Source organism: Schistocerca cancellata, chromosome 2, assembly GCF_023864275.1.
Source record: "Schistocerca cancellata isolate TAMUIC-IGC-003103 chromosome 2, iqSchCanc2.1, whole genome shotgun sequence".
In the NCBI taxonomy this organism is placed as follows: domain Eukaryota; kingdom Metazoa; phylum Arthropoda; class Insecta; order Orthoptera; family Acrididae; genus Schistocerca; species Schistocerca cancellata.
The window spans coordinates 977,402,836-977,415,617 of record NC_064627.1 but is presented as its reverse complement, the minus strand read 5'-3'; positions in this window follow the sequence as shown (position 1 = coordinate 977,415,617).

Sequence of the window (12,782 nt, the reverse complement as noted above, 5' to 3'; positions counted from 1 at the left end):
ATGAGATTACTATACTATCAAATCCTGCTACCAAATAACACCACATTCCAAGGAATTAATTAATCTGGGTGATAGCCTGTCCTGCCACAGTTAATTAGCTTCTTTTGTGGCAATCTCCACCCATGTACTTCATATTTGCTGGGATGGCATTTATGGCGTTCTGACACTATGCATGTTAACTAAACAAATGTCTCTTCAAATCCACCATTGTTTCTGATTTTATGCTCAGATCTCTGTAACTATCCACGATTCTAACAACAGTAGCTTTTTTAATTGCTCTGTCCAAAGACAGCCTGCGCTGTATATTTGCTGAACACAGTAACAGTTGTTTTGTTTGTGTCATCTATATATATTAAGCTTATCTCGACTCTAGTAATTCACAGTTGAGAAAAAAGAGAAACTATATATTTTTATGTTACTGAAAGTGCTCATGTGTTCACTACTATTTAGTTTAGTTTGAAACTGGTGCATCAACATTGCTGTCATGCACTTAGCAAAACTTGAAATTCTCCTAAACCGAAGAGGTATGTTGAAACAGTCAGTCACAGTGTCCGCAGTACCTGGGTACAATAATTAACAGAGCTGTTGTGCTACAGTGATATGTTGTAATATGGCGTCACATGTAATTATAAAGCTTGTGTCCAGAATAAATGGAGTGTGCAGAATTGATATAGTGTATGTTTTTCAACCACATTAAAATGTATTCGTAGTTTTATCTGATGAGAATCTCCCGTGGTTGCTGAAAAACGTTTTGCTGTGGCAGAAATCTTCTTGTGCTATGATAAACCTGAGTGAGACTTAGTAAATTAAGCAAGTCCGTAGGGCACCAGTAGAATAATTAAAAAATGCAAGTGATATGTAACTTTTAAAGAATATTTTATAGTTTAATTTTATATGGAAATCATACATCACTGTTCACAATGTGGACAGACATATTGTTTGGAATTTTGGAAACATTTAATAAAGTTAGTACTGCTTTAAGAGAAAATGGTTTTACTCTCTTCCAAATCATTATCCTGATTCATTTGCAGTTCTTAAGATCATTGTGAAACTTATGTGTCAGTGTTGCTTTAAAACTAAAACCATATTAAAACTGATGTTTTGACCATCTTTCAGTTGTTCTCTTCTGGGTGGTTAAACTGTTGGATCCTGGGGAATGTCTTTCTTTATGTATCATCTTGTTTCAGCTGCCGTTTGACAACCTGGCAACCTGTGTTACTTTTGTGAACATGTTTGGACTGTTCAAAGTCAAGAAGCACGTGTTATTCTAACAGCTGATTGGCAAGCAACATCGAATTAGTGGCGTCTACATCTCCATGATTACTTAGCATTCACACTTAAGTGCTTGTTAGTGTTCTTCGAACCACCTTCAGATTATTCTCTACTGTTCCACTCCCTAACAGCGCATAGGAAAAATGGACACTTAAATCTTTCTGTATCAGCTCTGATGTCTCTTATTACAGTGATCACACCTTCTTACGCAGGTTGGCGACAATAAAATATTATCATATTCAGAGGAGAAAGTTGTTAGTTGAAATTTCATGGAAAGATCTTGCTGCAAAGAAAAACATCTCTTTTTTTAAAATGATTGCCACCATAATTCACATATCATATTTGTGACATTCTTTCCCCTATTGTGCAATAATACAAAATGAGCTGCCCTTCTTTATATCCTTTTGATGTCCTCGGTCAATTCTATCGGGATCCCATATCGTACAGCAGTATTCTATCAGATGTCAGACAAGTGTAGTGTAGGCAGTCACTTTAGTAGACCTACTAGTAAAATGTAGTCTTTTGTTTGCAATGTACCCAGGGGCTACGTTTTCCTGCAGGGAGGTGGTGATGATGTCCCAGCAGTTCTCTTGTGGCTGTTTGTTTATGTCAGTGTAATTGGATTTGGAAGAGCTGTAGGCTCTCTTTGCCTCTCATTGGACTACAACTGCGGGAAACTTGTAGGAATCTTCTCTGTTGGTGTTGTTGGGGAATGAAATTATTCCAGTAAGCACTCTTTATTTTCCACTGCTGCATCCAAGGCTGCCAGGAATATACACTAACTTCTTGGAAGTTTTTAGGTTGGCTGTGGCCAGGTGGTGTTCGGCTATTGCTGTTTTACCCCAATCATATGCAATGTTCATGCTCAGACATGAGACTGCTAATCAGGCTCCAGGTTTCGGTGGTCTAAATATCACCATAGTCTCATTGGAGTTAGTAAACACCTGCAGTGTGAATTGCATCTACAGAATTCTTCAAGGACCTCAATAGCTCTTGGATCTTGTGGCTGTTCTGGAATATTGGCTTAATTCCTCCCCAGCAAAGTACCTGAACTACATGCTAGATGATACCTCTCATTTAACATAAGTGAACAACAGGGAGTTGTTATTCTGTTCCAGTATCTCCTTTGTCTTCACTTACCTCATAGCTCATTGCACATTTTTATCAGTGTATCAATCTTGTAGGATGTTGTCTGGAGCTCTTTTAACTGTTCTTTGAAGTTATCAGCATTGCTTATCCGATGAATTTGTGCTGTTAATGTACAGTACACAGCATGCTTTTCATGCTGGATGATTGCGTGTGACAGTGTGCAAATATATGTTCATGTATCTTGTTGTTTTTTTTTTTTTACGTCTTAAGCTCTAGTTTACTGCTAGGTGTTCTGTATTCGTCCCTATCCAGAAAATGAAACAACCTGTTTTTCCGGATTTCTAGTGTGAACTGTATGTTTTTATGTAGAGTGTTAAAGGTGCTGGTGAAACTTCCGTATTACTTCTGCACCATGGAACTGTATGATGATGAATGTGGTGCGCTCATATCATGACCAACAGTGTGGGCACACCGGTGCACAAAGTAGTGCTGTTTTGAAGAGTTTCATGAACACATCAGTCGTTGCTGAAGAAAGCTTGGAGCCCATTGCCACTCCATTTGCCATGGAATTCGCCCTGCCAGCTAAAAAATATATTTATGATGAAAATAGCTGCACCAACTCACAGAATTCGTTCTTGTAAAATGTTAATGGTCTTGGCTGTAAGCTTGTTCATAAATAGTTTTATCAAAGCTGACCATCTGATCTGTGGCTTGTGCTTGCTGTTCCTCTCAGAGGGTGACCATCCATATGCACCTTTGGTACTCCATACAGTTGTGGTGGCATTGGAACTTTTTATGTGAATGCTTTACGAGAAGAGGTCCCCAGTGGCAGGATTGACATTTTGAACTGTCTGTACTGTGATGTAGGTTAACATCCCAGAGATCACCCCCTGCAGTCATTCACCCTGGTAGGGCCTCATTTGTGAATTACTGATTGGGGGGAGGGGGGGAATCAGAATTGTGACCTCATACTGACTGGTTGTGTGGTGTAGTGGGTAAGGTATGACCCTGACATGGAGGTCAAGGATTCGAACCTTGTCAAATACTTTAATTTTTATCGAAATTACTTTGATTATTATTTTTATTTGGTTTAAATATAATTCTATATCTCTCTTTGTCACATTGTTTTAATCATATCAGCTTCATTATTTGCTCTAATTTTTCTTCCTATCATTCTTTTTTCACTTGAAGTCTTTGTTCATGTGATTTTAATTAATTGTATGCGTTAATTCTGATTTATTTTCTTATATTTTTTGTCAATGTTATTGCAGTCATTATTTCTATTCCTCATTCTTCTTCAGTGTCGTTTTACCTATAATTCCTCTTTCGTTTAAATCTTTGTCTTTGTCCGTAATGCAGTAGGAATTTGTGCTATGTTTTAAATGTTTGTACAATTATTACCATAAAAAGTACATATTGTAATGAAAAATATATTTTTAACACTATTGCACAGTCAGTATAAGCAGATTATTTCATCTTTTGTTCTCTGACTGACAGAGTGGCATTTTCAAATATTTAAATATTGTAATAGATAAATATATTGAAATTCACATTCACAAAGATTCCAGGTGGAAAAAGAATTATGTAAAGAAAAAAATGAGAACAAATGAAAAAGGTCATACAGTGATTAAAGCAGATTATTTCGTCTTTTGTTTTCTAACTGACAGTCATTTTCAAATATTTAAATATTGTAATAGATAAAGATAATGAAATTCACTAAAATTCCATGCAAAAAGAGTGATAAAACTAAAACTAAACTCCTCCCGAACAGGCCATGAAGGTCCAACGATACTGACCGGCCGCCACGTCATCCTCAGTCCATAGGTGCACTGGATGGATATTATGTGTTGTGTGGTCAGCACACCGCTCTACTGGCCATATGTCAGTTTCCGAGACCGAAAAAGAATGATATAAAGAAAAACAAATGAAAATACAATGGTTAAAATGTGTCAAAGGAAAATAAAAATAACTGATTTTTAACCAATTAATTGATTGACATAATGACCAAAGTCACTTTGGCAAAGATTAATAAAAAAATTTAAGGCACTTGATGAGATTCGAACCCACAACCTTCAGCATATGAAGGCCTTATTGTAGCCATTACACCACGCAGCCAGTCTAAATTAATCTTCTCTCTATTAAGCATCACATAAATCCGAATTTTCTTTTCTGTCTGTTACTCACTAAAGAGGGTCCTTCAGGATGAATGGCTACAGGGTGTGATTCATGGAATCTTAACCCACATCTCTATGTAGATGATTTCAAAAAGTCCGTCCCACTGCTTTGGACCTCCCTTTGTTAGCTGTGTTGGGGCCTGGGTCTTTCGTACTGTCTTCTTGTAGGATTACTTCATATCCTGTGTCTCAGGATTTTATTGCGGGCATTTCTGAAGCTGCCTTGCAATACTTGTGTATTAGGGGAGGAGGGGGGGGGGGTGACACATGGTTTTCCATTTTATTAACCCTTTTTCAAAGATTTTCACCATGCTTATCGGTATATCATTACTGAATATCTTGCAGTTTCTCAGCGATAAGTCATCGTCATCATCAAAGGACCTCTAGCATCTTGCTCAAAATTCTTGCTTCATACATTGTAATTTCAGTTATTTGTTCAGAATTTCCTTTGTCCACCTGTAAGATCATACTATCTTTGTTATTCCTTAGACTTTTTGGGCAGCTCTTTCTTCATGCAATATATTCCACTTCTGTGACTGCTAGCTGCAGGGTTCTGACTTTCATGAAAGATTAACCCTGCTTCTACTTGGGCTACTTTCTGGGCTAACACCTCAATGGATTATAAGATTTCTGTTGATATAGGTTGGGGAATCACTGGATAATTTAAACACTTAGACAGCACACTGTAATTGTGTTGCTGATGTGTCTGTGATGATAGATTAACGACATTGTGAAATCATGGTTGCAACAAGTTCTGAAATAAGGAATTTCAAACGTATCGGGGAAAGTCGAAAAAAAGAAAAAAAAAAAAAACAGTGGAAAAATCTCGTTTTTGTCTCGGTAGATGAATTGGTTTGTTTACTGAGATGTCGTGCATCGTCGCTGGCTGGGCGCGACTGAGTATGTCAGCCTCTTCCCTACTCCCTCATTCTTACTGCTTCTTCCCTTTCTACCACTCCTCTCAGCTTGTAGTCAGTGTTGCCACCAGTTCTTGCTGCGAGCCTAGCAGCTGCCGATGAGAGAGAGAGAGGTGTGAGGAGTGGTTTGTGTGGACCTGATTCTCAGAGATTGTTGACGCAGCGGCCAGAGACAGTGTCATGTGTGCATGAGTTGTGTCTGAGGGATTTTGTGAATGTGTATGTGCTCTCATTTTCTGACAAGGTCTATGGCAAAAAATTTAGTTGTGAGAGTGTGATTGTCTTTTCTGTGTGCCTATGTTGCAGCTCAGTGATCATCTTTATGGTGAGTTTCTACCTATCCTCATTAGTATTGATTCTCGGAGTATTCACACAAGTTATCTGTTGCATGGTCTCATCAACATGGTGTCTGTGATGTGTAGATAGCTGGCCACACCAGTGGACATCCATGACGGGCCAAAACTGCAGCCCGTTTCTTTGGATATCTCTAACGGATTGGGTCTGCCAATCTGAAGCCAATCAATTTCCTACTAATGTGCAGGCCCTCCCCACCGGATCTAGTCTCACTGATCTGCCTGCAGGCCAGGTCTGTGTATGGCATAATGCAGCAGATTTTTGTGGTTTATCCACAGACTAAGGACTGCAGTGCTCCTCAACAGGCCAGAAGCCACGGGCAATGGATTTCAGGAATTGCGACAGTCTCACTGCAAGTACATTGTACAGTCCCATGTTTTGTAGACATTTTATTCTAGTACATTTTGGCACTTCGAAAGTAGTTTGTATATTAGAAAATATGGATGCTAAGAGGAAGAAAAATGTGGCAGTCACCGGCAGTTTGTACGCTATGTACTAACATATTTCTTGAAGGAAAATCCACACAATAACTGTAAAATGGTAGACATAACACAGTGGGTAATAACCGACAATAGCAGACATAGTAGAACCAACATTTTATTGGCAGTCACGTACAGTGTTTGTTTACACAACTCTTCTCTGCCTTATAAACATCTTTCAAGAGGCCTACTTTTTCTGAGGTTATTTCTGAAATCAGTGAAGATATTTTAAATTTGTCTTGCGACTCCAATGAAATGCATATTTTTGTCACCAAGTGTGTTTTGTTTTGTTGAAATAAAATAACATCAGTCATCTTAATGAAACATATATAACATATAGCTTACTTTCTCCATCTAAAAATAGTTCATTGCAAAAGATTTTTCCTCATATGTTTAGTAATACAGAAGTCCCTACAATGTTTTGTCAATTTATGTCTTGTCTTACCCTTAAGATCTCAAAATTTGTCCCCCCAGGGGGCCCACAGCTCTTTTGTGGGTACGTGTGTGACGCACATGGGTCCCTGAGCTATTGCAGCCTTTATTCTTTTCTGGGCTGCTTTACTTTCCCCTACCTTCTCCTTCCCTATCCTTCCTTTCCCTCTGCTCCGTTGTTTCCTTCTCTTGATGTTCTGTATGTAGGCCCAGCTATCCTCATGACTTTCCAATGTCTCGCAGTTTCGGTTGGTTGCTTTTTCCTCCTCCTCTTTGGCTTTTCTTTGTTTGTCTCCCTCAGGAGTTTGATCTCCATCACCAAATTTGACATCTCTGGTGTGAGCCAGATGGGAAAGAACTCCCTCCCTAGCGTCTTTGGCATGGGTTCCTCCTACTCTCCCTCTCCTTTTTTCCCCTTCCCCTCCCTCCGCGCCAAAACCCTTTGGTCTCCTTGGTAAACCACCAGCTCGGTAGCCAGTTTGTGTGATGGGGCTGTTATCCAGCCATCTGGCTGCGCCCCCTGACAACACAGGGATCACTTTGCTGGTACCTGCACTAAGAACACCTTGTGCAAGCCTAGGAGTGGTTGCCCATCTTTTCTGGGCATCAAAACTACTGGCGTAGACCGTCCCGCCAGGTGGCCATTGCTATGGCAGTGTGGCGCCCACAAGGCGAGCCCGTTTGGAGTGGGTGGTACCAGGGCGGACATTTGGCACATGAAATGTGTTACTCTCTGTCCATTCTACTGCAGCCGTGTCTCTTCCTCAACACAGTTCTGTTTCTGCCTACCGTCCTTACCCTCCTTGGATACCCTTTGGGAGGAGCGCCAGGCCTGTTGGATTGGGGCAAAACCCTTTCCATGGTTCACGGTCTGTATCAGGACCGACTGGGAGACTTTTGCTGCTACCAAGCCACTTTTCTTTGTGGATCATATTGAGGACAAGTTTGGTGAAGTTGATTCATTAAGCAAGATGAGATCTGGCTCTCTCCTTATAAAGACAACTGCCAGTCAGCCTCCCTGTGTGCCAGCAACCGTTTAAAGAGACATTCCCGTGACCATCACTCCTCACAAGCTACTCAATATGACACAGGATGTAATTTTTCAAAGGGACCTTATCCTCTAGGTTGATGATGAACTTACGGCTAATCTGGAATGATGTGGCATTCATTTTGTCCGGCATGTCCAGAAAGGCCCTAAGGACCATTGTGCACAGTGGTGCTTTCATCATGGCATTTGAGGGGGATACCTTGCCTGAGAAGGTCAAGATAATGGTGTACAGATGAGACATGAAACCATACATTCCACCTCTCATGTGCTGCTCCCATTGCCTCAAGTTCGACCAGATGTCCTTGTAATATGAGGCCACTTTCATCTGTCGTGACTGTGGCTGCCCTCTTCATGTGGGAAGCCCTTGCACCCCACTGCCTAGCTGTGTAAACTGCTCTGGTCTCCATCTTCCCCACTCACCAGAGTGTTCGGTGTACATGAAGGAAAAAAGAATTCAGGAATAAAGATCCTTGAGCATCTCAACTACTTTGAGGCCTGAAAGAAGTTTGACAGACTTCAACCTGTGAATCTCCCTGCTACCTTTGCCTCAGTTACATTTGCCACTCCTCACCCCTCCCCCTTACCCTCATCCTGCCCCTTTCCCTTTCCTCACCCTTGACAGCTCCTGTCCCTTCCCTTCCTTGAACTGCTCTTCCTCCTCCTCCTCCTCCTCCTCCTCCTCCTCCTCCTCCTTCTTCTAGTCGGCCAGGGAAGACATCCTCTTATCTGGCTCCTGCTAGGGATGGGGCTCCGTCTTGGAACACCCCTCCCTCGCGTTCTCAGGACAGGAAGCTTGCACCCTCAGGCCAGAGAAGAGACCCGCGCTTTGAGGGCCCCAAAGCCACTCTCTCTCTGTCCGATCCCATCACTGTCGCCTTTTCCCTTATTGATAATGCCTCCTCCCTCCCTCCAAGGGAGAAGAAGAAACAGCAGAAGTCAAAGGATGAGGCTTCCCCGGCTTCCTGGGGGGCTTCATCCCCTCCACCTCATCCTGAATCAAGATACAGTTTTTATCCTTTTTGGTGACAACCACCAACCAAGTGACACGACCTCCCCTCAGCTTCTTTATGTCTCACCTGGACTCTCAACACACCATAATCCAGTGGAATTGCAACGGATATTATCATCACCTCCCAGAAATACAACGTCTTGTTTCCTCCTACTCTTTGTTCTGTCATGCTCCTCAAGAAAAGCACTTTCGTGATGACCACTCCCCAACATTTCATGTTATTGGGCGTTCTGCTGGAACCATGCCAGCCACAGGATAGCATCTGGAGGGGTCTGCACTTTGGTTTGCACTAATGTCATTAATGACTGGATCCCCCTTCATACCAACTGGGAAGCAATAACAGAGTGCAGAAGACTCTGGCAATCCCCGTTTGCAATGTCTACCTCCCTTCAGGTAGGCCATTTCCTTATTTTGAACTGTCTACCTTAATACAGCAAGTCCAGCCCTTGTATCTTCTACTTGGGGACTTCAGTCCACACCACCCCCTGTAGGGGTGTGCCACTTCATCGGGTAGGGGTCTTCTACTTGACCAACTTACTACATACTTTGATTTCTCTCTCCTCAATAACTGTTCCCACTCAAGCATCAGTGCTGCTCATGGAACCTTTACTGCTATCGATCTCAAAATCTCCTCCCCTGTCCTTGTGGCTTGCCTACAATGGACACCCCGTTGTATTCTTTGTGATAGTGACCACTTTCTGGTGATTCTGTCAGTCCCCTGCTGCCACCAGGCAGGCAGGCCCTCGCATTGGGCATTCAACAGGGTCAGTTGGCATTTATATATGTCTGCTGTACACTTTGACACCTCGCTCTTGAATTGCATTGATGCAGTTGTGCAGGGCATCTCTGCCACTATTCTTCTTGCTGCTGGCACTGCTGCCCCCCTATCCATAGGTCACCCTCTTCATTGACCGGTACCGTGGTGGACCAAGGATGTAGCAGTCACTGTACAGCTGATGGGTGCTGCAGTGATTTAAACAACATCCTTCACACACCAGCCTCCTTGCATTTCAGCATCTCCACACACTAAAGCTCGTTACTTATTAAGCAGAATAAAAAGGAATGCTGGGAGTGCTAGGTTTCCTCCCTGGAGATGCATGGCTCTTTATTTCAGGTTTGGTGTAATCTTTTTAACCTTCTGGGCGGCCAACAACAGTCAACTATCCAGCAGCTTATCCTCCAAGATGCTCTGTCTACTGATCCATTTGTCCTTGCCAAACACATCGCAACACACTACACACTTCGTGACAGCATTGGCGTCCTCTTCCTATTCTGCTATCTTTCTCCAGCACAAACACAGAGTTAAACAGAGACCCCCCTGCCCCCCCCCCCCCCCCCCCTCTGTTTCAACCCTCACCAAGCTGAATCCTATAATGAGCCCTTCACTGACTGGGAATTATTGCAGGCTCCTACCTCTTCACATGACACATCCCCAGACCCAGAGTCCGTCCAGAACCAGATGATCCAACACTTGGACATTACACAGGAGCACTATCTACTCTGGGTCCTCAACTGCATTTAGCTCAAGGGTGCCTTCCCCTCACAATGGTGAGACAGTATAGTTATACCTGTCCTCAAGCCTGGGAAGAACCCAATGTCTCTCGACAGCTACCACCCAATTAGCCTAATTAATGTACTTTGTAAATTGCTTGAGGGGATGGTTATCTTGCAATTATGTTGGGTTCTCGAATCTCAGGGCCTTTTATCCTTGTATCAATGTGGCTTCTGGGAAGGACAATCTTCTACTGATTGTTTACTTAGATTGGGAACTGCAATCTGACAGGCTTTTACTAACCGTTGGCACGATGTCGTGGTCTTCTTTAACCTACATAAGGCACACGACTTGGCTTGGCACCATCACATTTTAGTTACACTCCATGACTGAGGCTTTCACAACCCCCTACTGATTTTTATTTGCAAGGTTTTATCCCGCTGGCTCTTCCGGCTTCGAGTTGGCACTTCACTCAGCATCCCTCGGATTCAGGAGAATGGTATCCCACAGGGTTATGTGTTAAGTGTCGCACTTTTCATCATGGGCTCGTAACCTATGTTGGCCCTCAGCTTACCGCGCGGTGTTGGATGTCAACAATTTTTGTATTTCGTGCAGCTCCCACTCAGCGTGTGCTGAGTGCCAGCTCCAAGGTGCCATCTGACGTACCTCTGCATGGGCTGTCTCCATGGCTTTCAATTTTCTCCTTCCAAAATATGGGTTATGCATTTTGATATTGACCCACAGTACACCCGGATATAGAAGGGCCTTATTTTTGATAAAAGGGAGACGTGGTTGCCAGATATTCACCACCTGAAGAATACATGCAAGCTGAAGCTTAATGCTCTCTGCCTCCTGGCCCACACATCTTGGGGTGCAAACCAGCTACTCTTCTCAATCTTTACCCTATGCTCTGGTCTTGTCCAGACTAGAATATGAAAGTCAGGTTTGTGGCTCAGCAGCTGCTCCTTCCACTCTGAAAATACTTGTTCCCATTCACCATTGCGGGATGTGTCTGGGTGTTGGTGCCTTTGGCACTAGTCCCGTTGATAGACTTCTTACAGAAGTGGGGATTCCCACTCTACAAATATGTTGAAGCCAACTCCTGGTTTCTTATGCAGTCACCATTCACAAATTCCCTGACCATCCCATGTACCCTGTCCTTTTTACAAGCAAGGAATGTCTCCCTCCCGATCACTGTCCACAGGTGGGATTGCCGGTTGGAATGCATCTCACTTTCCTCTGTCGGGATCTCCATCTCCACTCTCTGAAATGTGCCCCATGTATTTCCTTTCACACTCCCCTTGGATGGTGTCTAGACCATGGATTAGAACCAACCTATTCCAGGGTCCTAAGGTCTGTCCCCCCCTATGGTCTTCTGGTGTCTTGTACATTCTATCCTTGCTATCATCTTCTACACTGATGGTTCTAAGATGATAGATAAAGCAGGATACACTTTCACATCTTCCACTGGCTTAGAACACAATTTATTACCAGAATCATGTAGTGTGTTCACTGCAGAGCTGCTAGCCATTACTAAGACCCTCCACTTTATTACTCAGGCCTTCCTCCACAGTGTTTTAATATGTAATGACTCAAAGAGCAGCCTGCAACTCTTGTCATCCTTTGGTCTCTGCTACCCATGACCTTCTCTCCTCCCTTGGCCGTGGTACCTGCTCAGTTTTCTTTCTCTAGGTCCCAAGTCATGTGGGTATCCCAGGGAATGAACTCGTTGGCTGTTTGGCTAGAGAAGCTGATACTCACCCTCCATTCCCTTTCATAACTGCAACTGCAGATGTGCAGATCTATGTCAAATTTCTCTTTGCAGTAAAAGTGGAATGACATCTGGTGCACTACTGCTCTCAGTAATAAACCCCGCACAATCAAGGAAACTAGTGCGGCACAATCAAGGAAACTACTGCGTTTTGGTGCTCTTCCTTTTGCTCCTCTCAGAAGGAGTCCACTGCTCTATACCATCTACACATTGGCCATACCAGGCCCACACATTGTTTCTTCCTGAGTAACAAGCCACCCCCACAATATGGTTGTGGAGCCAGACTGACAGTATCCCACATTTTGGTGACAAGTCCGCTTCTTTTGGCCCTTCATGCAAAGTAAAGTCTTCCTTAATTTTAATAATAGCAGTCAATTCATGGATGCTTAAACTAGCCCTCAGTTTCCTCCATGAAAATGATTATTTCTAGGTATAAGGTATTGCCTTACTCCTGGAGCAGGGGCAAGATGGTTGTGGTTGGGGCCTCCCTTCATGTTTTCTCAGTCTGGAACCCCTTGACCACTCCCCTGTGGAAAGACCATTCTTTTTTCCAATTTTTAGGTTTGGTCTCACCTTTTATGCCTTTTATTGTGTGTGTTTTAACTTCCTTGTTTTATAGTTTAACTCCCCTGACTGGATCCATCCACTTTTAGCGGACTCTCTCTGTTCTGTGAGTAACTTTGGAATCACGGAGCTGATGAATTCGCTGTTTGGTCCAAAAAAAACCTTTCAATTGATCAATCAG